Source organism: Bos grunniens, chromosome 9 (genome assembly GCF_055505025.1).
Source record: "Bos grunniens cultivar Pamir isolate PY7600 chromosome 9, Bosgru_T2T1.0, whole genome shotgun sequence".
Classification (NCBI taxonomy): Eukaryota; Metazoa; Chordata; class Mammalia; order Artiodactyla; family Bovidae; genus Bos; species Bos grunniens.
The window spans coordinates 21,398,944-21,424,372 of NC_141173.1; the positions used below are offsets into that span (position 1 = coordinate 21,398,944).

The 25,429-nt window shown below is 36.9% G+C and overlaps 1 long non-coding RNA gene across 4 annotated transcripts in view; it reads left to right on the plus strand.

Annotated features, from left to right (window-relative positions):
- Positions 1 to 24,092, plus strand: part of LOC147365665 (uncharacterized) — a 319,969-nt gene extending 295,877 nt beyond the window's left edge. For all 4 annotated transcript variants that reach the window (XR_015132294.1, XR_015132295.1, XR_015132296.1 and 1 more), the window contains one exon: positions 23,798 to 24,092. This is a non-coding gene — a long non-coding RNA (uncharacterized LOC147365665). The remainder of the gene's footprint in view (positions 1 to 23,797) is intronic.
- The last annotated feature ends 1,337 nt before the right edge of the window (positions 24,093 to 25,429 follow it).

Consider the following 25,429-nt stretch of genomic DNA (forward strand, 5'->3'; position numbering starts at 1 on the left):
TGATGACCGGTTTGGTGGTTGGACCAAGAAGAAGCTCCAAGGCACTTCCCAAAGCCAAACTTGTACTAAAAAAAGGTTATGGTCACTGTTTGGTGGTGGTGGTCTGATCCACTACAGCTTTCTGAATCCTGACAAAACCATTACATTTGAGAATTATGCACAGCAAATCAATGAGATGCACCACAAACTACAATGCTTACAGCTAGCATTGGTTAGCAGGAACAGTCCAATCTCCAGGAGAGTGCTGACCTCATATCGCACAACCAATGCTTCAAAGGTTGAACAAATTGGGCTATGAAGTTTTGCTTCATCCACCATATTCACCTGACCTCACATCAACTGGCTACCACTTCTTCAAGCATCTCAACAACTTTTTGCAGGGAAAATGCTTCCACAGTCAGCAGGAGGCAGAAAATGCTTTCCAAGAGCTTGTTGGATGCTGAAGCATGGATTTTTAAGCTACAGGAATAAACAAACGTTTCTTGTTGGCAAAAATATGTTGATTGTAATGGTTTCTATTTTGATTAACAAAGCTGTACTTGAGTCTAGTTTATAATGATTTAAAATTCACAGTCCAAAGCTGCAATTACTTTTGCACCAATCTTAGGTTGCCTACTTTTTAACTCACAGTGATTTAAAACACAGTATGAACTTAGATACTCACATAGGGTTCTGCCTATCATCTCTGTTCAGAAATCTCTATTCAGGAAGTTGTATTTTTCAGACACCATGAAATTGGAATGATAGTCATCTGATTTAAATAGCTAATGAAATTAAACTGTGATAAAGTATCCATTCCCATAAGAGGCATGGACATCTTACAGTACAAAATATTGAATTTAATTAACTGGCTGCTACTTCTCTACATAGCATGAGGACTCACTAAAAATTTTGTTTCACTGTAGATTTTTTTTTCCTGTTCTATGCTGATCCTTAAATTTTGAGAGATGCATACATTCTTAAAAATATCCTACTCACATTAGTTCTATTATCTTAAGATCTTTCTTTATACCTGAAAACCCTTTTATCTCTTTAAGATGATTTTGGATATATCTTATCTCCTAGTTCATACCATTGATTCAATATTCAAATTCACAATACTCTGGAAGCCAATTAAATCTTTGTTGAGAAGGGTGGTATATTTGTAATTACATGGAGTCTCATGAAGCTATTTTTACTAAAAGTCCAATGAAGGCAATAAGCAGGACAGAGTTTTCCAAATAAAAAGCATTAATTTATATTTCTCTTTAAAAGGACATTAAAAAGCAGAGGCAACTCGCAGAACATGAATATGATTTTTTATAATGGTGATCTTTATAATATGACTCATTCTAGTTTGAATGAAGACTTTGGAAATTATTCTTAATGGCTTCAATGGCACTTTACAGCACCCACACTTCCCTTCTTACTGACCCCCTACAACCAATCCAATAAATTTTCAAAAGCTTAAGTTAAAAACTTAAATTCTTTCTCTAGCAGTGGAAATTTCCCTGCTACTAAAATGAAAATCAATATATTTATGCAATACTTTCATGTATGAAGAGAATTCTGTAGTCTCTTGTGTAGATTTTATAGTCATTATTAAGGAAGCATATGGTCTCTGAAGGACTTCAGAGTCAACAGCCTCCAATTATGACTGTGTATATATTTATTTTCAAGCAGAACCTTCACCTTTGATTATCATAAATGAACTATTGCCTCTTTTGGCTGACATCCTAAAAGAAGAACAAATAAAAATTAAGGAGAAAAAAATAGACATTTATGCAGCCTGTACATCTCTCATAATCATAAAAAAACCTGTAAAGAGTCAAATCCAGCAGATCATCCTGTCCATCATTTCAGATATATTGGATTATTCTTTATTCAATGTGTTTAATTGTTCAGTAATTATCCTTTTGTTGATTCACTTAGGGGTTAATTCTACAGAATAAGAATCTTTTTAATTAGGAAAAAAGTAGACCTAGATTTTCAATATGAATTTTATTGTTCTTAAAGTATGGTATTTTGAATACAGTGAGGTTGATATAATTATACAAAATCCAAGTAGCTTTTAGGAAATACAGAAAAATAGGTTTTAAGAATCCCGTTCACATCAAACTTTCTTTGTTGTTTTGGTGTTTGATGAGGATGGAATGATCATAAGTCAAATTATCTATACACTGAACTTCTTTCAGGCACTCATTTTTCAAAGTTCTATTGATTTCATTTTGAATGAGAGTTGGAGAGTTAACTTGTTTTTGGCTCCAGAGTTGAGGTCTTTTCCAGGGAGGACTGGCTATTTGTTATGTTTATCCAGATTGGATCTCCAGGGAATACCAGGAGACAAAAAATAAAAATTGTAGTCTTAAAAAGAAAATAGCGAGGTTTCCCTGGTAATGATAGTTTCCCCGGCTCAGTGACAGAGTCCGCCTGCCAATGCAGGAGATGTGAGTTCCATCCCTGATCCAGGAGGATCCCATGTGCCGCAGAGCAGCAAAGCCCTGTGCACCACAACTGCTGAGCCTGTGTTCTAGAGCTGGAGAACTGCAGCAACTGAGCCCCTGTGCTGCAACTACTGAGGGACTGAAACCCATGCCCTAGAGCCCGTGCTCTGCAACAAGAGAAGCCACCACAGTGAGAAGCCCGCACACCACATCTAGAGAGTAGCCCCTGCTCGCCACAACTACGGAAAAGCCCATGGAGCAATGAAAATCCAGCACAGCCAAAAATAAATAAACAAAATTATTTCAAAAAGGGAAAATAGATATTAGAGCTGGAGAAGCATGATGGATGTGTCATGAGTATGAGGAAGCACAATCTATTGGGAGATGGATTTTGCAGTCTGAATACAAGAAAATCCAGAAAGAGATTTGGATTCCAAATTTAAAATAGGTTACAGTTGAAGGTTAGGATGAAAACTATAAACATCAGGAGGGTGTAAGTGGCTTGTTTTTATACTGTGCTGCCTTTGTGGTGCTGGGATGCGTCCATAAACTTAGAGAAAATTGTAGGGTCAGATTGCTGTAAGACAAAGCCGAAAAATACCTTAGTTCCCAAAACATTTTACTGTGAAAATTGGCTCAGTTATTTATAATATTTCTTTAAACTTCAAGGATGCCTAATAAGGGCTTCTAATAGGTAGAAACCAATGCAGGGCCATTTTGGGGGTAAAGTCCTAAGCTCAATTTTTTTCCCTAAGCTGGCCTACTGTGTTCATATCCTCCTTTTTTTTTTAATTAAAAAAAATTTTTTTTAGTTTAATTTTATTTTATTTTTAAACTTTACAACATTGTATTAGTTTTGCCAAACATCAAAATGAATCTGCCACAGGTATACATATCCTCCTTTTTCAAATGGCTTTAGTGATGCAGCCTGCTCTCTTTCCTTCATGGCTACTGCATTATTTTCTCACTTCATTTATTAATTTTCAGCAATATGTACTGAGAGCCTATTTTGGACAAGTACTGGGCAAGAAATGGATAAAAACAATCATGCTTTCTGTCTCTATGGAGTATAAAATTCTAGTAAGAGAGATAGACATTAAATCTGGGGATCATGTAAAAAACGCAATATTTGGTATTTCTAGGAGTTGGTTCAACGTAATGCTTGTTACATTTTGGATGAATAATAGCATTTATAAAGTGCCTATTCTGTGCTAGATACTGTGTTCAATACTTTACATTTGTTATATAATTTAATCCTTACAATATTTTATGGTATTATGAGATAGGTGGTTATCATACTCATTTCCAGGTGCAGAAATTCAGACTTAAAAGAAGTTAAATAATTTTCCCAGGTGCACATGACTTGGAACAATAGCAGGCTTTAAGTTTATAGTAAGGAGAAGAACTCCCTTCTCTCTCCTCCCTTTCCCCGACCTTGCTTTCCAAGGACAAAGCTATCAGAATTGGAACAACGCTTAAGCTATAGCTGGTTAGTACCTTGGATAGCTCCCAGGGTACAGTTCCCAGATGAAGTTCAAGGCCTCCTTAGGTCTTTTGTTCTCAGAGTTTTCCAACTACCTGCTAGAGTTTGCCTTCTACCTTTCACCCTTCCATATTAAATATCTCTGGATATTAAAGAGGCTCAGTCAACTTCACTTAGTAATTCACTCATCAACATTTATTTCAGAAAACGCTATAATGAAAGGGCAGAAGGGGTATACATGGAGACAAATATGCCAGTATAATGCCTGTGATGAGGATACTTTCTCCTCAGTTTTCTCCAGTACCCCTCTGTGACCCAACATACATATCATCCATTTGAAGAGAAAGACAGAGGTCTTTAGCTAGTAAGGTATTATACAGAGATCTAATGACCCCAGGAGCTCTGACAGAGTTATAGTAACACAATTTGAACAGTTAATTGGGAGTCTAACCAACAAGGATTAAACTAGAAATTTAAAGTAATTTAACAACATGGGGTATAATTGGTTTCTTTTGTGCTTTGCTTAGTTCAGCCAAAGATATGATGCAGTCATACATTTGCTCTAAAATACAGGTTGCTTTTCTTCACAGAACTACAATGAGCAAGCTAGCCATATATATATATATATATATATATATATATATATATATATATATATATATATAATTTGTTTATTTATTTTTTTTGTTTGTTTTTTTTTGGTTTTTTTTATTATTCTTTTTTTATTTTTTTTAATTTCAGATATACGCATGCTCCCCATCCTGAACCCTCCTCCCTCCCAACCTCCCCAAACAAATTATAATTTGTTTATAAATGCTGATTCTGACCTTCTGATTACTTTTGTAGAAAAAAAGGTCATTTTGTTGCTTCATCTGAGAGTAGGAATAATGAGAGAAAAATGCCTGATTCATCTTTTCTATTTTTCTGGGGAAAAAATGCTGCCACTTTTTCTTTTCATATGCACAGAGTAGCTGTTTTGCCTCAAAAATTTCCCCTTAATTGATTAAGTTTCTGTATGTGTGTTTTTTCCAAACCCCCAAACAAGAAAGGATTACCAAAGAATAAAGCAAATTAAGAATAATGTGTGGACTTCAAACTCTCTCTTCTTTGAGGTCACTGCTAAACCAGATGTGTGCTATCCATCTTTTATTCTGTTCTATAATCCTATTGACAAACTCTTGTATCTGTTCCTTATCACATTCAGGAAAGAATCCAGTGAAGCAACTTTGAAACAGTGGGAAAAAATAACAAAACCAGATCAAGAGTCTCATGAAATGGCATTTTAAGGAAAAATTAAAATCCCATATATTTTGAGTAGTCTAAAATATCTTGATTTTAGTTTGGAACCTTTACTACAATTGGGCAATCATACTAATAAAACCAATCTGCTTTAATTCATTTAATCCTTGCAAGAGAGAAGAAGTTTTTGGTCTAATTTATAGATATGTTAACTGATGCTTATAGAATATAAATTCACTCAAAGCAGGTGAAGTTAAGTATTCTGACTTCCTTTCTGAGCTATTTCTACTTCACTAATATGTTTCATCTATAATAAAACTACATTATCTTTTTAAACATGAAATAGAATATCATAAATTAAATTATGAGGCAAAAGCAATAGCCAAACCCCAAATCAGGATTAAATACTCAAGTATTTATAGTTGATTGAATATGATCCTAAAAGTGCTTAGAGCCTAATATAATGTGCCACTTATTGTAAAACTAAAATTTTAAATGTAGACTAATGTGGAGAAATTCTTAGTTGAATTACAGAAAAACGTGTTACCTTTATGTTAACATGAGCTACATTAAAAACATATTATTGATAAAAGGATGCATTTCCATCATAAATACAGATAATTTATAGTCAATTGTTATTAAATGGAAATTTCTAACATTCTTTTAAAAAGGTTAAAGTGAGTCTTTACAGTGTTTTACACCATTAATTTGTTTTAGTATATCTATTCACATAAATAGTGCAAAAGTATTTGTATCTGTGAGCAGATTATAATGGAGAAGGTGATGGCACCCCACTCCAGTACTCTTGCCTGGAAAATCCCATGGATGGAGGAGCCTGGTTGGCTGCAGTCCATGGGGTCTCGAAGAGTTGGACACGACTGAGCAACTTCACTTTCACTTTTCACTTTCATGCATTGGAGAAGGAAATGGCAACCCACTCCAGTGTTCTTGCCTGGAGAATCCCAGGGAATGGGGAGCCTGGTGGGCTGCCGTCTATGGGGTCACACAGAGTTGGACACGACTGAAGTGACTTAGCAACAGCAGCAGATTATAAAGCACAACTTAGGATATGAAAGTCGAAGAAGTTCCCGAGATCACAGAATAGAAAGACCTTGAGTTCACTTGCTGTCATAGGCGCACCAAAATTGCAACTATTTACAGAATAATTACTAAAGAAAAAGACCAGAACCTACCATAACAGGTGTTTTGCAAGTAAAGATGGGCTTTCCAGGTGGCACTAGTGGTAAAGAACCCACCTGTCAATGCAGGAGACATAAGAGATGAGGGTTCATTCCCTGGGTTGGGAAGATCCCCTGGAGGAGGGCGTGGCAACCCTCTCCAGGATTCATGCCTAGAGAATCCCATGGACAGAGGAGCCTGGTGGGCTACAGTCCATAGGGTCACAAAGAGTCAAACATGCCTGAAATGACTTAGCATGCACAAGTAAAGCTATAAAGAAGGAAACAAAAGGTAGGATGGGTGGAGTCACAGTATAGTCAAGACCCCGTAGCTCTAGGTAGAATTCCCAAATAGCAGAGTAATTATAAAGGCACAGTTTCAATGGCACCCCACTCCAGTACTCTTGCCTGGAAAATCCCATGGACAGAGGAGCCTGGTAGGCTGCAGTCCATGGGGTCGCTAAGAGTCGGACACGACTGAGCGACTTCACTTTCACTTTTCACTTTCATGCATTGAAGGAGGAAATGGCAACCCACTCCAGTGTTCTTGCCTGGAGAATCCCAGGGTTGGGGGAGCCTGGTGGGCTGCCATCTATGGGGTCGCACAGAGTCAGACACGACTGAAGTGACTTAGCAGCAGCAGCAGCAGTTTCTCCTAAGATGCAAAGGGTTTGAGCTGACATTGGGCTCCCCAGTCTGGGAGTCCTGCACTGATAAGATGAGCCCCCCAGAACATCTGGCTTTGAAAGCCAGTACAGTTTACTTTTAGGGGAGCCAGAGGCCTGTGTCTAGCAGAGACTCCTCTTGAAGAGCTCACATAAAATCCTACAAGATTCCAGACCTAGGGCAAAAGCCATAATTTGAAGGAATCTGGGGTCAGCCATACTTCCTGATCTTGGAGGGTCTCCTAGAGAGGCAAGAGGCAACTGGAGCTCATGCTAGGGACATAGGCACTGGTGGAAGCTACTTTGGGGGGCTTGATCTACCATGAGGACACTGGTACTAGCAAGAGCTTCTTTGGAGACCTACCTCTAGCTTATTAACCTTGGGACCCAGCCCTGCCCCCAGCCACCAGCTGTTAGACACCACTTCCTCAGGCCAAGGAAATAATTGCATGGACACAGTTTTCCCCACCAGCAGACAGGCTGCATTAAAACCACTGAGCCCACAGTTGGCCCTGGACATGGCCTTACCAACCAGAGGGCTCAGGAACTGACACCACATGCCATTATGTGGGGACTAGACCTGGGAAGCCCAGAGGCCTGTAGCCAGAGACTCAGGGACCTGGGTCTACCCACCAGTGGGCAGGTACCAGCCCCAGGACAACTACAGACCCACAACCTGTTATGGCAGGATCCAGCCCACTGACCAGAAGGCCAGAACCAGCTCTGCGACTGGAAGGGCCCTAACCCATCAGTTGGCCAACACAACCTTTGGACACTTGAAGCCCAGCACACAGCTCTGCCCACCAGTGGGCCAGCCATTAACCCTAGGACCTGTCTTCACCCACTCCTGGGCAGACACTAGCCCTGAGATCTCCTGGGCTCCGATTCCACCCATCAGTGAGACAGCAAGCCCTGGGGCTCCCCAAAGACCTGAAATTAGCCACCCCACCAATCAGTGATGGGCAGCTTCTGTACAAGGCAGGGCCTGGCAACCAAACAGAGCAAGAGCCGGCCATGCCTACCACACTGCCCGCAATAGTCAACCTGCCACAGTAGAAAAATCCATTCAGTCCAAAAAGGAGGCACCCCTAGAGCATATAGCTCTGGTGACCAGAGAGGATTGTGCCACTGTGATGCATAAGAGGAATCCTACAAAAAAAGCCATTTCTCCAAGGTCAGGAAACAAAAGCAACTTGCTAGATACATAGAAATAAAAAGAGCTTGATAGAAAAAATGAAGGGACAGAGGAACATGTTCATAATGAAGGGACAAGATAAAACCCCAGAAAAATTAGTGAAGTGGAAATATGCAATCTACCTGAGAAGGAGTTCAAGGCAATCATGATAAAAATGATCATTAGACTCAGAGAAAGGATGGATAAACAGAATGAGAAGTCAAGATTATCCTTCGCACTCCACCCTGGCAGCTTGGCTGGATTGGTCATGGTCACCAGCCAGAGTTGCTGGCTCTGCAACTTCTCAAAGGCTGGTCACAGCTCCTTTCTTTGTATCTGGCACTGGTGTCTCCAGCCTACCCCAGAAGTTAAAAGTTTTTAACAAAAAGAAAACATTAACCAAATAGAGATAAAGAAAGCAGCAACTGAAATGAAATATACTAGATTGAATTAAGAGTAGATTCATTGACACAAATGGATCGCTGAGCTGAAAGACAGAGTAATGAAAATCATGAGAACTGAGCAGAAAAAAAGAATAAAAAGAAAGGGCAGTTTGACAGACCTCTGAGACGACATCGAGCAAACTAACATTTTTGTTACAGGGGTACCAAATGGAGATGAAAGAGCAAAAGAGACAGAGAACATATTTGAAGACTCATAGCTGAAAACTTTCCTAAGCTGGGAAAGGAAACACACATCCAAGCGTAGGAAGCACAGGGTCTCAAACAAGGTCAACCCATGGAGGACCACACCAAGACAAATTGTAGTTAAAATGCCAAGTATTAAAGAGAATATTAAAAACAGCAACAAGTTACATATAAGGGAACTCCCCAAAGCCTATCAGCTGACTTTTCAGCAGAAACTCTGCTGGCCAAAAAGGCATGATATATTCAGACTGATGAAAAGGAAAAACCTGAAACCAAAAATATTTGGCAAGGTTCTCATTCAACTGTGATGGGGAGACCAAACATTTTTCAGATGAGCAAAAAGCTAAAAGAGGTAAGTACCACCAAAACAGCTTTATAAGAAATGTTAAAGGGACTTTAAGAGAAAAAGAAAAGGCCACAGTTAGAAAGATGTAAATTATGAAAGAAAAAAGCTCATTGGTAAAGGCAAACATATAGTAAAGGTAAGAAAATAATCACATAAAAAGCTAGTAGAAAGGCTAAAAGACAAAAGTAGAGAAATCATCTGTTAAGCAGTTGAGGGATACACACAAAAAATAGATATTAATAAATCATGATGTCAAATACAGTAACTGTGAGGAAAATGAAAGTGAAAGTCATTCAGTCTTGTCTGACTCCATGGACTACAGTCCATGGAATTCTCCAGGCCAGAATACTGGAGTGCGTAGACTTTCCCTTCTCCAGGGGATCTTCCCAACCCAGGAATCAAACCCAGATCTTCCTCATTGCAGGTGGATTCTTTACCAGCTGAGCCACAAGGGAAGCCCAAGAATACTGGAGTGGGTAGCCTATCCCTTCTCCAGGGGATCTTCCTGATACAGGAATCGAACTGGAGTCTTCTGTGTTGCAGGTAGATTCATTACCAGCTGAGCTACCAGGGAAGCCCCATCGTGAGGGGAGGAAATTAAAAATGCGGAGTGGTTAAATTGTTTGAAATTGACAGCTCAGCAACTGGGACTTCCTTGGCAGTCCGTGGTTAGGACACTGTGCTTCCACTTCAGGAAACACAGGTTTGATCCTTTGTTGGAGCTAAGATCTTGCATGCTGTGTGATACATGCACAGAGAAAAAGAAAGAAAAAACAGATCAGCAACTTAAAATAATAATAATCATATATTTATATGACTTGATTAAATTTAAAAGGTTTTGCATAGCCAAGGAAACAATCGACAAAATGAAAAGAATGTTTAATGAATGGGGAAAAAATACTTGTAAATTTCATGATGTGTAAGGGATTTTCAAAATATATGAAAAACTCATATAACTCAATGTAAAAAGTCCAATTAAAAATGGACAAATGCACAGAAGACCTGAGTAGACAGTTTTGCAAAGATAGCAAACACAAACCTGAAAAGATGCTCAATATCACTAATTATTAGAGAAATGCAAATCAAAAGAACAATAAAATATCACCTAACACCTGTCAGAATGGCTATCACCAAAATGACCACAATAATAAATGTTGGTGATAATGTGGAGAAAAGAGAACTTTGTACACCGGTGGTGAGAATGTAAATTGGTGCAGCCCCTGTGGAAAACCGTATAGAGATTTCTCAAAAAACTAAAAATAGCACAATCATATGAACCAGCAATTCCATGGCTGGGCATATATGGGAAGAAAACAGTGATGAAAAAATACATGCACACCAATGTCATAGCAGCATTATTTACAATAGCCAGTGCATGGAAGCAATCTATCAATAGATGAATGGAGAAGGTGATGGCACCCCACTCCAGTACTCTTGCCTGGAAAATCCCATGGATGGAGGAGCCTGGTGGGCTGCAGTCCATGGGGTCACGATGAGTTGGACATGACTGAGCGACTTCCCTTTCACTTTTCACTTTCATGCATTGGAGAAGGAAATGGCAACCCACTCCAGTGTCCTTGCCTGGAGAATCCCAGGGGCGGGGGAGCCTGGTGGGCTGCCGTCTATGGGGTCACACAGAGTCGGACACGACTGAAGTGACTTAGCAGTAGCAGCAGCATGGAAGCAATCTAAGTGTCTATCAATAGATAAATGGACACATAAGATGTAATAAATACACACACAATGAAATACTATTCAGCCTTAAGAAAGAATGACATTTTGCCGTTTGCGACAACATGCATGGACCTGGAAGATATTATGTTTATATCATAGAAAGTTTATATATACTTGCATGTTATATTATGTATATATATATATATATTTAAAGTCAGAGAAAGCCGAATGCTGTATGTTGTCACTTATATGCAGGATCTAAAAAATCAAATTAGTGAATATCACAAAAATGTAATAGATTCACAGATACAGAGAACTAATTAGTGGTTACCAGTGAGGAGAGGGTATAGGGGAGGGGCAAGAAAAGGGTAGGGAATACAGGAGTACAAACTGTTATGTATAAATACATAATACAAAGATATATTGTACAGTATAAGGAGTATTGCTAATATTTTATAATAAATGGAGTATAATCTATAAACATTTGAGTCAGTATATTTTACACCTGAAGCTAACAATATTTCAGTGCAACAATACTAATAATTTTAATTTTAAAAGTTATAAAGTCAATGAAACACATTTCTGTGTTGCCAGTTTAAGGTTATTGCTTAAAATGATCATTGTTACTGAGCAACAGTGATTATATAAAAGAAAGTTAGCATTGTGCATGTCAAATTTAAAACTAACGCAATCTTGGTTTTGCTCACTTAATTAAATTAATCATGAGGAATATTTTTTTTGTCAATCTGAACTTATCCAATGGTTTTCTCTACTATAAAATAGCTGTTTTAAAATATTGTATCCTAAATCATTTTTCATAAAATATTAAGAAATATATACAATATTGTATATGTTCTGCATTAATAACCTTGTCAAATCTCAAAAGCATTCAAACACTAGAAGAATAATTATTTTTAAAAATTGATATAGTCAATTTTGATATTTGGCAAAACTAATACAATTTTGTAAAGTTTAAAAATAGAATAAAATTTAAAAAAAAAAAGAAAAAAAATTGATATAGTCTCATTTTGAAAAAAAGCCAAGCAATTCATCAAAGTACAAAAGAATAATACATTCAGAATTTCATTACCCAGATACAATATATAATTAATAGTGCATCATACTACATTTTGCCCTATGTGTGCATGCGTATTTTTTGTATGGATGGATAGGGTTTTGATTAAGATTGTTTTCAACTGCAAGTTACTGAAAGCTAAATCAATAGTGGTTTAAGTAAATACACCCCACATAACAACTTAGAGATGGTACAGTGCTTCAGTGATGAAATAAAAACTGTATCTTTTTGCTGTGTTATTATTAGTATGTCCTTTTTTGCCTTGTGGTGGTAAAATGGCTACTTTACATCCTGGCATCTATTCAAGGCATGAACAAAAGGGAATGCTGGCCAGAGATGTGCATTTCCTTTAGTATCAAAGAAGCAAACACTTTTCCAGGCAAATCTCATCTCCAGCAGATTTCTATTTGTGACCCATGAACCAGAACTATGCAACAATTCCATTTATAAATGGAAATGAAGCTGAAAAAGTGAGGAATTAGCTTGTAGCCTATACAAGAAAAGATTTTAAGGTAGAAATATTTTTAATAAAAAATCCATAAAAATGAAATCATATTTAATCTTGCTATTTTAAAGTAAAATATTTTAAATTTGGTTTTACAGAAGGAAAAACCCAGAGAGTAGAAGTCAAGGAAATATTGAACTTTTTCATAAATATATTTTCACTAAAATTCTTATTATTTTTTAAAATGTACTTGTAGGGTTAGAAAAAGTCAATGAAAGCTATTAACAGGTTTATATCATTATGTTTTTTAAACACCATATTTAATTTTTTACTGAATTGATTAACTTATGATATAAAATAAATTATCATGTTTATGTCACTCATAGCTTGATTTGTAAATTTATATTAATTGGCAGCTTTACATTGTTAAGATATTAAAAATTTACATTCTTTTTATAATTATAACTCCCACAGTTACATGTTCAAATTGATCAATGGTTTATCCAGACATTGTATGATGACTTTTCCCTCACATTTATTTACCTTTGACTCTTAATTACCTTGATTACTTGATGGAACTTTAAAAAAATTTTTTTACACATTCTTAGGTGTTGAATTCTCCATTACTTAGCCTTTGATATTTTAAGAAATTGCCACAGTCACCCTGATCAGTCAGCAGCCATCAAAACTGAGGCAAGACCCTCCACCGGCAAAAACATTATGACTTCCTAAAGGCTCAGAGGATAGTTAGCATTTTACATCAATAAATTAGATGGTAAAGAATCCACTTGCAATGTAGGAGACCTGGGATTGATACTTGGGTCAGGAAGATCCCCTGGAGAAGGGCATGGCAACCCACTCCAGTATTCTTGCCTGGGAAATCACATGGACAGAGGAGCCTGGTGGGCTACCGTCCATGGGGTCGCATACAGTCAGACACAACTAACACACTAGAACACCGTATATTTCTTTAGACATAATTCTATTGCACACATGATGGACTTCAGTACAGTGTACACATAACTTTTATATGCCTTAGGGAACCAGATTTTTCGCCTGACTCATTTTACTGAAGTATTCATCATTTTTGGTGGTCTGGGATCAAATGCACAATATCTTCAAGGTATGTATGCCTATATCTATTCATTGCTTTTATGACTAACAGCCAGAGTGGCTACTTGTAATATTTTCACTTATAGCATAAAAATTCCTACTTGTCTTTGGGCGTTGCATGTTGCTATGAAGAAATCTGGGTTAGCCTGATTATTATTATTTTCTTTGTTTAGATGAATTGCCCTTTTGCTTATATTCTTGGAAATAGGTAACTACTTCTAAGTAATTAATGGAATATAAGACTCAAATTATGTTGTTTTATGGTATTTGTTCTCAAACTGGTTTAATTTCATTTAATGCTCACAGCAAGCCCGTAAAAGAAATATTATCTGTGTCTTTTAAAAGACTAAAATTCAAACAATATAATTGACTTTTCTAATTCTTGGAGGTAATTTTAAACTAAAATTACCCCTGCCCCCCAATAAAACTAACTCCAGATTCAGTGCTCTTTCTATTATACAGCTTTGTCTCATGATTATGAAAAGACTGTTTCTGGTTGACATCTCTTCTACCTTTCATGATTTAGTCTGGTAGGATGTATATTTCTAGGAATATATTTATTTCTTCTAGATGTCCAATTTGTTGGTGTATAAATGTTCATAGTATTCACATGATTCTTTGTATTGTGTGATATTATTTTTAATTTCTACTTTTTCAATTTGTAATATTATTGAGTCTTTTCACTTTTTTTCTTGATTCTTCTAGGTAAAGTTTCATCTTTTTTTTTTTTATCTTTTCAAAGAACCAACTCTTGGCTTTATTAATATGTTCCATTATTTTTCTAATCTCTGTTTATACCTGTTCATGTTTAGTTCCTTCAGCTAACCTCACCTCTTTTGTTCTTTTTCTAATCAAAAAGTGCCTCCATCTGTACCCCAACTCCCTTCTCTGTATCTGATTCCCATAAGCTGAGTTCTGAAGATTCTCCCAGTGATGAGATCCAGAGTAGGACTCCCACAAAACCTCTCACTATGCTGAGGAAGCTAGATGTCCACCTTGTGTGTGTGTGTGTGGTTTTTTTGTTTTGTTTTTCCATATATATACTGGAGAAACTCTAGGCCTGGGGAAGCCCTCTTGGTGCAGCAGCTGTGCCATTTTGAAGAAGGGGTGACACCATCAAAGTGTAGCCACTTCTGTTACTCTTCCCATGGGGTCCTTCTTGGTCCCTGATATCCAGAAATGTGCTTTAGCATTACCTTCAAGTTCTGGGATTTTCACTCTGGCGTCTTATCTATGGATAGTTGCTACTTCATCTTTGACTAGAAAGGACTAACATTGAAAATGACATCACTCCTATGTTGACTATTTTAAAGAAAGAAGCAGCTGTACTTGGTGAGAAATAAGGAAAATCTGTCCTTGGGTTAAAACGCACGGTGTTAAACTGCATGGTGGATAACAGTTTGTAAATCAATAAAAATAATTTAAATATATTTCTAGAAAAACTTTTCTTATATTTGTATATAAAAATAAAATACTGAGTTAGTAACTTTTATATTTTAATGCGAGTGCTAAGTTGCTTCAGTCATATCTGACTCTGGGTGACTCTATGTACTGTATAGCCTGCCAGGCTCCTCTGTCCATGAGATTCTCCAGGCAAGAATAATTGCCATGCTCTCCTCCAGGGGATCTTCCCAACCCAGAGATCGAACCCACGTTTCTTACATCTAACCTGCATTGACAGATGGGTTGCTTACCACTAGCGCCATATATTTTAATGGAAGGAAATAAATCAAGAAACATCTGTAGACTGTATGATGGCCAGGTAAAATATATGTTATTATAACAGCAACAGTTCAGATAGTTTCATAATTTTTAATGATTATTCTTTTTATCAATATATCATATATATCATTGATATATCATATCAATATATCAATGTATATATGCCTTATGGAGAGTTCATTAAGTTTTCAGTTATTACGAGACTTTACTCTGGGAATTCACATCTGATTCAGAGGGTATATTTTGCAGAATTAACATGTTGCCTATTCTTTTTTTGAAGTTGGAAAAAATAATATGCAGGAATTAAGAAAATAAAGAACATTATATTTAAAAATAGAGGCTGGATAATTTTAATTCAGTTCCTTTATTTTCCTGTGCATTGGTGGAAATCTGAGCTTCAACTTTATGTAACTTTTCCTAAATGGCATGCTAGAGTCAATAATTTCCATTTTTATTAGAAACTAAAATAGGGTGAGAGAAAATTCAGCTAATCTGCAGAATGATAACAGTGTTATGTGTTTTTTTCCCCATCCCTTTTCCGAAACAGACAGTCACAGAAAGTTAGAACTGGAAGGAAACTGAGAGGGCAGTTATAACCCCCTCCTCCCATCCTTTATCTAAAAAGAAACAAAGATTAATTGCTTAGGGGAGCTAAGAAAATGAGTTAGGTTTCTTCAGTTCTATTCAAATGCCAGTTAAGACTGAAACACCATAAGCTGGTTGAAGAAAGATCAATTACTACTTCTGGTTCAGGCCACAGTCAACATCTAGAAGTCCTGGGAGGTTGTTGTTGTTCAGCCTCTCGGTCATGTCTGACTGTTTGCAACTCCATGGACTGCAGCACGCCAGGCTTCCTGGTCCTTCACCATCTCCTGGAGCTGGCTCACACTCATGTCCACCGAGTCAGTGATGCCATCCAACCATTTTATCCTCTGTCATCCCCGTCTCCTGCCTTCTCTTTCCCAGCATTAGGGTTTTTTCCAAAGAGTCAGCTCTCTGCATCAGGTGGCCAAAGTATTGGAGCTTCAGCTTCAGCATCAGTCCTTGCAGTGAATATTCAGGGTTGATTTCCTTTAGGATTGACTGGGATTTTGATCTTCTTGCAGTCCAAGGGAGTCTCAAGAGTCTTCTCAATACCACAATTCAAAAGCACCAATTCTTTGGCACTCAGCCTTCTTCATGGTCCAACTCTCACATCCATACATGACTACTGGAAAAATCATCACTTTGACTATATAGACATTTGTTAGCAAATAATGTCTCTGCTTTTTAATACTCTAAGTTTGTTATAGCTTTTCTTCTAAGGAGCAAGCATCTTTTAATTTCATGGCTGTAGTTACCATCCTCAGTTTTTAGAGGCCAAGAAAATAAAGTCTGTCACTGTTTCCATTGTTTCCCCATCTATTCCCCATCTATTTGTCATGAAGTGATGGGACCACATACCATGATCTTCTCAACTGAAAGGCTGAGCAGCCTATATTCCTGCAAGAAAAGTTAATCAGAAAACGAGATGAAAGAGAGATACAAGTGCAAGGAAGTAAAAGACTGTGCTGGCTTATTCTCTGTCACTCTGCCCTTTCACTTCCATCAGATAGATGGTAGCTACCTTAACTTTTGTCCATCTTTTCTGCTGTTGTGGATGAATGTCTACCTTACCACTTTAGCCCAGAAGACACATTAGTGACAAGAAGGACTTAATCCTTAATTGAGAGAACTCTACTCAATACTTTTAATAACCTATAAGAGGCACAGTGGTAAAGAATCCATAATGTAGGAGAATCAAGAGACTTGGATTTGATCCCTGGGTCAGGAATATCCCCTGGAGTAGAAAATAACAACCCACTCCAGTATTCTTGCCTGGAAAAATCCCATAGACAGAGGAGCCTAGTGGGCTATAGTCCATGGAGTTGCAAAGAGTCAGACATGACTGAGTGACTGAGCAACTGAGCATGCATGTATAACCAAATCACTGAGTTATACACCTAAAATGAACACAACATGGTAAACCAACTATTCTTCAATTAAAAAAGAAAAAAATAGTGGCTTATTTTTGCTTTTTTAATACAATCTGATTATAATAATGGGGTGTCTTCACATACAAAACCCTATTCATCTTCCAGATCTATCTCATATATGCAATTCTGCAACTACAGATTCAACAAACCTCAGATCATATACTATTATGCTTGGTTGAATCTGTGGATGCAGAATTTGCAGATTCAGATTATGGGACTTGAGCATACATGGATTTTGGTTTCTGAAACACAGCTCCCACTGAAGGATGACTACACTACAATAAGTTAGTGTAAATTCATGAGATACAATATACATATAAAATTTATATGTTAAATTTATATAAAAATTTATGTCATTGATAATTTTAATATAAGTATACATTATATTGGGCTTCCCTGATGGCTCACACAGATAGCTCAGTAAAGAGTCTGCCTGCAATGCGGGAGACCTAGGTTTGATCTTTGGGTTGGGAAGACCCCCTGGAGAAGGAAATAGCAACCCACTCCAATATTCTTGCTTGGAGAATCCCATGAACTGGGGAGCCTGGCAGGCTACAGTCCATCGGGTCACAAAGAGTTGGACATTATATTATATATTATATTACATTATATATATTATAATATAATACATTATATTATAATAGCTCTGTCAACCTTCACAGCTTGTCTTTCATGAAGCTTCTCTTGAAACTAAATAACAGGAAGGAAAAAGAAGTTGAAGTAAAAGATAACATAGTCTAAATTTAAGCTTAGAGGAGCATATAGTTACTGAAGCCCAGTACCTTCACTGCTTTAAATTGATGGGCAATGGGTAAACACAGGTAAATAAAGAAAATTCAGTTATGGCACCCCACTCCACTACTCTTGCCTGGAAAATCCCATGGATGGAGGAGCCTGGTAGGCTGCAGTCCATGGGGTCGCTAAGAGTCAGACATGACTGAGCGACTTCACTTTGACTTTTCACTTTCATGCGTTGGAGAAGGAAATGGCAACCCACTCCAGTGTTCTTGCCTGGAGAATCCCAGGGATGGGGGAGCCTGGTGGGCTGCCGTCTATGGGGTAGCACAGAGTCGGACACGACTGAAGTGACTTAGCAGCAGCAGTTCTTCTTTAAAGATAATATTAGTTTATGTTATTTTCCGGTGCCAGGTAAAAATTAATATGACTTCCACCCCCACCCAATAAAGTAGGTCATATTCTCCCTTGGGGCCTACTTGTTGTTGTTTTTGATTTATCAGACCCAATGAACTTTGGCACCAACTAAAGAATTGATCGATCTGGCATTACTTTAGTCGCTCCTTGCTTTCCAGTTATTTGCTATCATTTTCTAGCTATGAAATGTAAAGCTAGCCAAATAATCTGCCTCTTAACCCAGTCACTTTAGTTCCTGGGCTGAATCCAGTCCCACACATGGATGAAAACAAATCACATTTGAATTCTCAACCAAGGGAAATGTCTTTCTGGTGTGATCCAGAAGAGTTCTGAATAGCAAAATTGTGTTATGAGTAAGGTTTGTTAATATCCAATGAGTTTGGCAGGGTGTCACTTCTTAGTACCCCATGAGGGGGCTTGTGAGTGTAAAGTAGGATCTTTTGCAAGAGACTGAAGTTTATTAGTCATATTTACTTACCTTATAAAACCAAAATTATTATCTCTCAATTGTTTTGAAGACAGCTGCAGCTAACATGTCTGTCCCTCTGGGTACTCTGAGACTTGAGTTATATTTTCTCAACTCTTTGGAACAGTTTAGACCCTGGCTACCACACTGCTATATTGCAGCAAACAGATTATTCAGAGCATATTATTATTATGATTCACCACACAGAGGGAACTTCAGATTTAAGAAATTTCCAACATCTTACAAAATGGAAAACCATAAAACAGTGGTGTAACCATCTCTGCTTTTACCAGAAAGGGACTATATTGAATGGAGACTTGGATTTGAGATACTAATTATTTTTTTTTTTTGATCGGGAAAGTTGATTCTTAGAATAGAACAGAATAGTCTGAATCCAAGAATATAAAAAGGGGGAACCCAACCTGCACATGGATTCAGACTCCAGTTTCCTTTTCCCATTGGGATGCAAATATCATGTTGGTAGTTAACACGTGTGTCACGAATGTCTTATACTTATAGTACAATGATGACTAATTGTAAAGTAACATATTCCACTTCATTTTTTATGTCCTTGTAGTATTTATTCCTTTTTTCAAAATTTGAATTTATTAGTATAGGTCAGAGGTTAACAAACTTTTCCCATAGAGTGCCAGGTAAGTAAATTTTTTAGATTTTTTGGCTGTACAATCTCTGTTACAAAAACTCAGAATTTGCTGTGGTAGCTTAAAAGCAGCCAGAGACATTGTGTAAATGGATGTGTGTGCTGTGTTTCCCTATTTTTTGTGTCCCAGACAAGGAAGTGAATGAAGGTGGCCTGCTTTACACCCCTGGTTTAAGGTTATTACCAATTTTGACAAAAGGCCAGAGATGAACTCTCTAAGGTTCTTAATCTTCGTTATATTTTTTAAAATATACTAGAGCCTTAGAATCATATAGAATTATATTTTTGTATGACTTGACTCACCTGTGTAAAACTTGCAGCAGATTAATGATAAAGATTGTCTAATGTGAAACATTTTGAGGTGTCTTAAGACTCAACTCTTGTTTTTGTTAACATATAACTAATTTGACAGTTCATTTATTAATATAAATTTTTGTAATATTATTTTTACAATTTTATATAATTTTAATATATTCTATATCCTGCAAATACTCTCCTGTGAGGTATCTAAACACCGTCACATTTTCTCTGTTACTACATCAAACCTGAGCTTCATATAGGAAGTTGTTCGTTAAGGTCTCTGCTGAACATATTCATACAATGTCTGAATTATTCCTGAATCACAGTGAGGAAACTTCCTTAACAATAGATAATTAGGAATTTTCATAGGCTAACTTGGAGGAGAAACTTGGCAAAGGTGGTTGCCTGGGCCATTCATAGACCTTTCAGTATTAGATGTTATTATACAAAATAAACCAATTCATGTACTTTGCCCTAAAGTGCATATTTGCCATCTTTGCTTTTTTATATATTCAAAAAGGCAAGTAGACCAATAAGTTTCCTTGGTTTCGTCTGTCAGACTTCTGTTATTTACTTTACTTTTAATTTCCTCTCATTGTCTCTTTGTTACAATATAAATGGCTCATAATCAAATACTTTTTTAAAATTTGCTAATTGACATTATTTGACAATATCCTAGAGTGTCAGAGGAAAAAAGACTTAAAAGACATGTGTTTTCTCATGAAAAGATGCTCAACATCACTCATTATCAGAGAAATGCAAATCAAAACCACTATGAGGTACCATTTCACACCAGTCAGAATGGCTGCGATCCAAAAGTCTACAAGTAATAAATGCTGGAGAGGGTGTGGAGAAAAGGGAACCCTCTTACACTGTTGGTGGGAATGCAAACTAGTACAGCCACTATGGAGAACAGTGTGGAGATTCCTTAAAAAACTGGAAATAGAACTGCCTTATGATCCAGCAATCCCACTGCTGGGCATACACACTGAGGAAACCAGAAGGGAAAGAGACACGTGTACCCCACTGTTCATCGCAGCACTGTTTATAATAGCCAGGACATGGAAGCAACCTAGATGTCCATCAGCAGATGAATGGATAAGAAAGCAGTGGTACATATACACAATGGAGTATTACTCAGCCATTAAAAAGAATACATTTGAATCAGTTCTAATGAGGTGGATGAAACTGGAGCCTATTATACAGAGTGAAGTAAGCCAGAAAGAAAAACACCAATACAGTATACTAACGCATATATATGGAATTTAGAAAGATGGTAACAATAACCCTGTGTACGAGACAACAAAAGAGACACTGATGTATAAAACAGTCTTATGGACTCTGTGGGAGAGGGAGAGGGTGGGAAGATTTGGGGGAATGGCATTTAAACATGTATAATATCATGTATGAAACGAGTTGCCAGTCCAGGTTCAATGCATGATACTGGATGCTTGGGGCTAGTGCACTGGGACGACCCAGAGGGATGATATGGGAAGGGAGGAGGGTGGAGGGTTCAGGATGGGGAACACATGTATACCTGTGGCAGATTCATTTTGATATTTGGCAAAACTAATACAATTTTGTAAAGTTTAAAAATAAAATAAAAAAAAATGACATGTGTTTTCTCTCATCATTCACTGCAGGTTGTAAATATCATCCATAAATTTTTTAAAAAGGTTTTTTGATGTGGATCTTTTTTTAAAGTCTTTTATTGAATCAATTACAATATTGCTTCTTTTTTTTTTTTTTTCTGGCCAGTGGGATCTTAGCTCTCTGACCAGGGACGAAACCTGCACCCCCTGCATTGGAAGGCAGAGTCTTGGCCCCTGGACTGCTAGGGTAGTCCCCTATACATAGTTTTAAACATTTTTTTTTTTCTATTGGAGACTCATGGGCATTTTACACTCATATTATTGCCAGCAAATAATCGGCAGAGAACTGTTACTTGCCTAACAAATTTAGCACATAATAAGTCCTATATTAAAGCAATTTAAAGAGATTACTTCTAAAAGTAGGCTCTCTATAACTACTGAATATTCTACTTCCATACTTTTTGTATAGTGATATGGAATATTCAGAGTGACATGCACCCACATTCTGAGTTTATTGAATTTAAGCACAGCATAAGGATTTTTCTTCAGTGAATATTAATAAGAGGCAGAAAAGTCCATGAAACTCATCATTTGTTAAGCTGTGGTTTTTCTGACTTTTTCAGTGTGCTTTGCATCTTTTGTTAGTAGTTTACTGTATACTCTGTTAATTAAAACAAAACAAGGACCTACCAAGGGACAAAAAGAAAGAGAGAAAAGAAATCATACTCTATAGCTTAAATGCTTTAAAAAGAGTCAATTTTCATTGTCCTCTTACTGATATCCAGTGGTAGCCCAATAGGAGTGATTTAACTGCACACAACACAGGGACTGCATTTTCTGTGTGTGCTAAGTAGCTTCAGTCATGTCCAGCTTTTTGCAAAACTATGAACTGTAACCCACCAGTCTCCTCTGTCTGTGGGACTCTCCAGGCAAGAATACTGGAGTGCTTGCCACGGACTTCTCCATGGAATCTTCCCGACCCAGGGATTGAACTTGCGTCTCTTTTATCTCCTGCATTGGCAAGTAAGTTCTTTACCACTAGTCCCACCTGGGAAGCATTTTCTATAGATAAATTAAAAAAAATGATGAAACTGACTCTTTATTTTTAAACACTACGTTGTCCTGCCATTCTAAATAATGTCAATGATTAAAGTATTCATTACTCCCAATTTTTTGTTTGCCTAAGCTCTAAGTAGGGAGGGATTGCCAAACTATGCCCTATGGGCCATATCCAGAATATAACATAATATCATTTATATTGTGCTATGTTCGTTGACCAAAAATTGTGAATTTTTTTTTCTCTTTTTATATAACTATGCAGGCTTTCCAGGTGGCTCAGTGGTAAAGAATTGGCCAGGCAGTGCAGGAGATGCTGAAGACCTGGGTTCGATCCCTGGGTTGAGAAGATCCCCTGAAGAAGGAAATGACAACCCATTCCAGCATTCTTGCCTGGAAAATTCCATGGACAGAGGAGCCTGGTGGGCTACAGTGCATGGGTTTACAAAGACCAACCCTGCAAATTACCTACAAACTATTCTCAGTTTTGCTTTTGGCCTGCAAAAAAGCCTAAAAGTTTTACTATCTGGCTCTTAAAAGAAACAGTTTGTTAACCCTTAAACAATTGTTGTACTTAATGTCTCATTTCTATGTATGTAGTATATAATAAACTTCAGATTTAGAAGGTTGAAATGAGCACATTTTGATTATTTATCTTTTAACAGCATTGCTACTTTGGGAAGAAATTGTAAAGAAAGCTCCCAACACTCAAGCTTACAGTAGTTTTGAGTAAGTTCATAATGATTTGGAACCATCTGAACTACCTTTTGGAGAAGGAAATGGCAACCTACTCCAGTGTTCTTGCCTGGAGAATCCCAGGGATGGGGGAGCCTGGTGGGCTGCCATCTATGGGGTCGCACAGAGTCAGACACGACTGAAGCGACTTAGCAGAACTACCTTTGGGTCCTGTCAGTACCTCTAATCCTGTGGTACTACATGTTCTTATATTTAAGCCTTTTAAGTAAACAATGATAGCACACTGATTATAAATACAAACAGAACTACAGTTATTTCAATTGTGCCATTCTCTGTAACCACAAAAATATTTGCAAGCAACAATTAACTTCCAAGAGTGAAATACAAAAATCTAAGATTATTCCCCAATGATTGGTGATGGGCAACATCTATGAAGAATATTAGCCATACAACAATAAAATGTAAGGAAATTGGTATTTACAGAGAAAAAGGACACAAATATAAGAAAACTCTTATAAATGACAAAAGATGATCTTACACTGCCAGAAGAAATAAAGACATCTAAGTTGAATGTAATCATTGTTTTTACCAAAAGTTGAATGTTTTTTCCTAAAAAAGTGGACCAAATAATGTCAGTGTTTGTCATCATTGAATCTTTTCCTCTGATTTTTACAGGAGGAGAAGAAAACTTGGAAGTTTTTACAGGATGTAATCAAGATTTATGATGAGTTTTTCTGGTGAAGACATTTTAGTGAAACTTGTTCAAGTACAAAGGCATTTGAAAGCTTCTAGAACCAATCCTGATGAAATCAGGCCTTCAATAATATTGCAGATTCTGAAATTCAGTGTAAAATGGGGTTTTCAGTAATTTCTACCCAGCTTGTTTTTAACACTTTTCTAACCTATTTATGTGTCTGGTGATTCATCAGTTAATTAAATAAGCATTAATAAAAAAGTTTGTTTTCCATAATCTGTGAATGAATATAGATGGACAAAAAGCTGCTTATATATTGCCTATTGAACGTGTAAAGACAATCCATATTCATGACATCACTGATAATCACAATATTGTTACTATTTATTACTATGACAGCTCAATATGTAGGTATAAATTTTTTCCTACTCTGTCAAAAATACATGAATTAAAAAGTCCTTTGCTACTTGAATTTTTACTTTAATTTAAATTTTTAAAAATTTAATTTAAAAAATCCCTTTCTATTATAATTTTTAATTTTGCTTTTATTACTGTAATGGTTTTATGTATATATAAAAGATGTATACATATATGTGATATAGAGAAATATAGATATACAAAGTTAAATAAAAATAAAGTTTTGAAGTCTGCATTTATTTTCTTCCAATTGATATTATTTACTTCATATTATCATTTATTTTTTACTGAAAATAATTTTGTTGTATAGAAGAGGGAGCTCTTTAAAAATGAGATGTTTTATTTATCAAATATGCCAGCCTTGCCCCTGTCTTTCTATGTTTAGAGACTATAAAAAGTCAACTTTTCTTAGCTTATACTTCTATTTACTCTTCCAACACAATTAGTAGCACTTTGAACTGCCTTATCACCTTGAACTTTTCCAAATATTTCCTCATGTTTTTTTGTGGCCTACCAGATGTAGGTTAGTGGTTTGTTTACTTCTTTGCTCATAATTTTGATTTTCATATTTAAAAATACATTGCACAAAGAAAGCTGAAACAGTGAGTTCTTTTTTTTTTTTTATTGTCCATGTTTTCCCCTAAAAGTTTTTGTTGTTGTTCTTAAAAAAAAAAAAAAAAATATATATATATATATATTTTATTGAAGGATAATTGCTTTACAGAATTTTGTTTTCTGTCAAACCTCAGCATGAATCAGCCATCAGTTCAGTTCAGTTCAGTCGCTCAGTCATGTCCGACTCTTTGCGACCCCATGAATCACAGCACGTCAGGCCTCCCTGTCCATCACCAACTCCCGGAGTTCACTGAGACTCACGTCCATCGAGTCAGTGATGCCATCCAGCCAGCTCATCCTCTGTTGTCCCCTTCTCCTCCTGCCCCCAATCCCTCCCAGTATCTGAGTCTTTTCCAATGAGTCAACTCTTCGCATGAGGTGGCCAAAGTACTGGAGTTTCAGCTTTAGCATCATTCCTTTCAAAGAAATCCCAGGGCTGATCTCCTTCAGAATGGACTGGTTGGATCTCCTTGCAGTCCAAGGAACTCTTAAGAGTCTTCTCCAACACTGCAGTTCAAAAACATCAGTTCTTCAGTGCTCAGCTTTCTTCACAGTCCAACTCTCACATCGACACATGACCA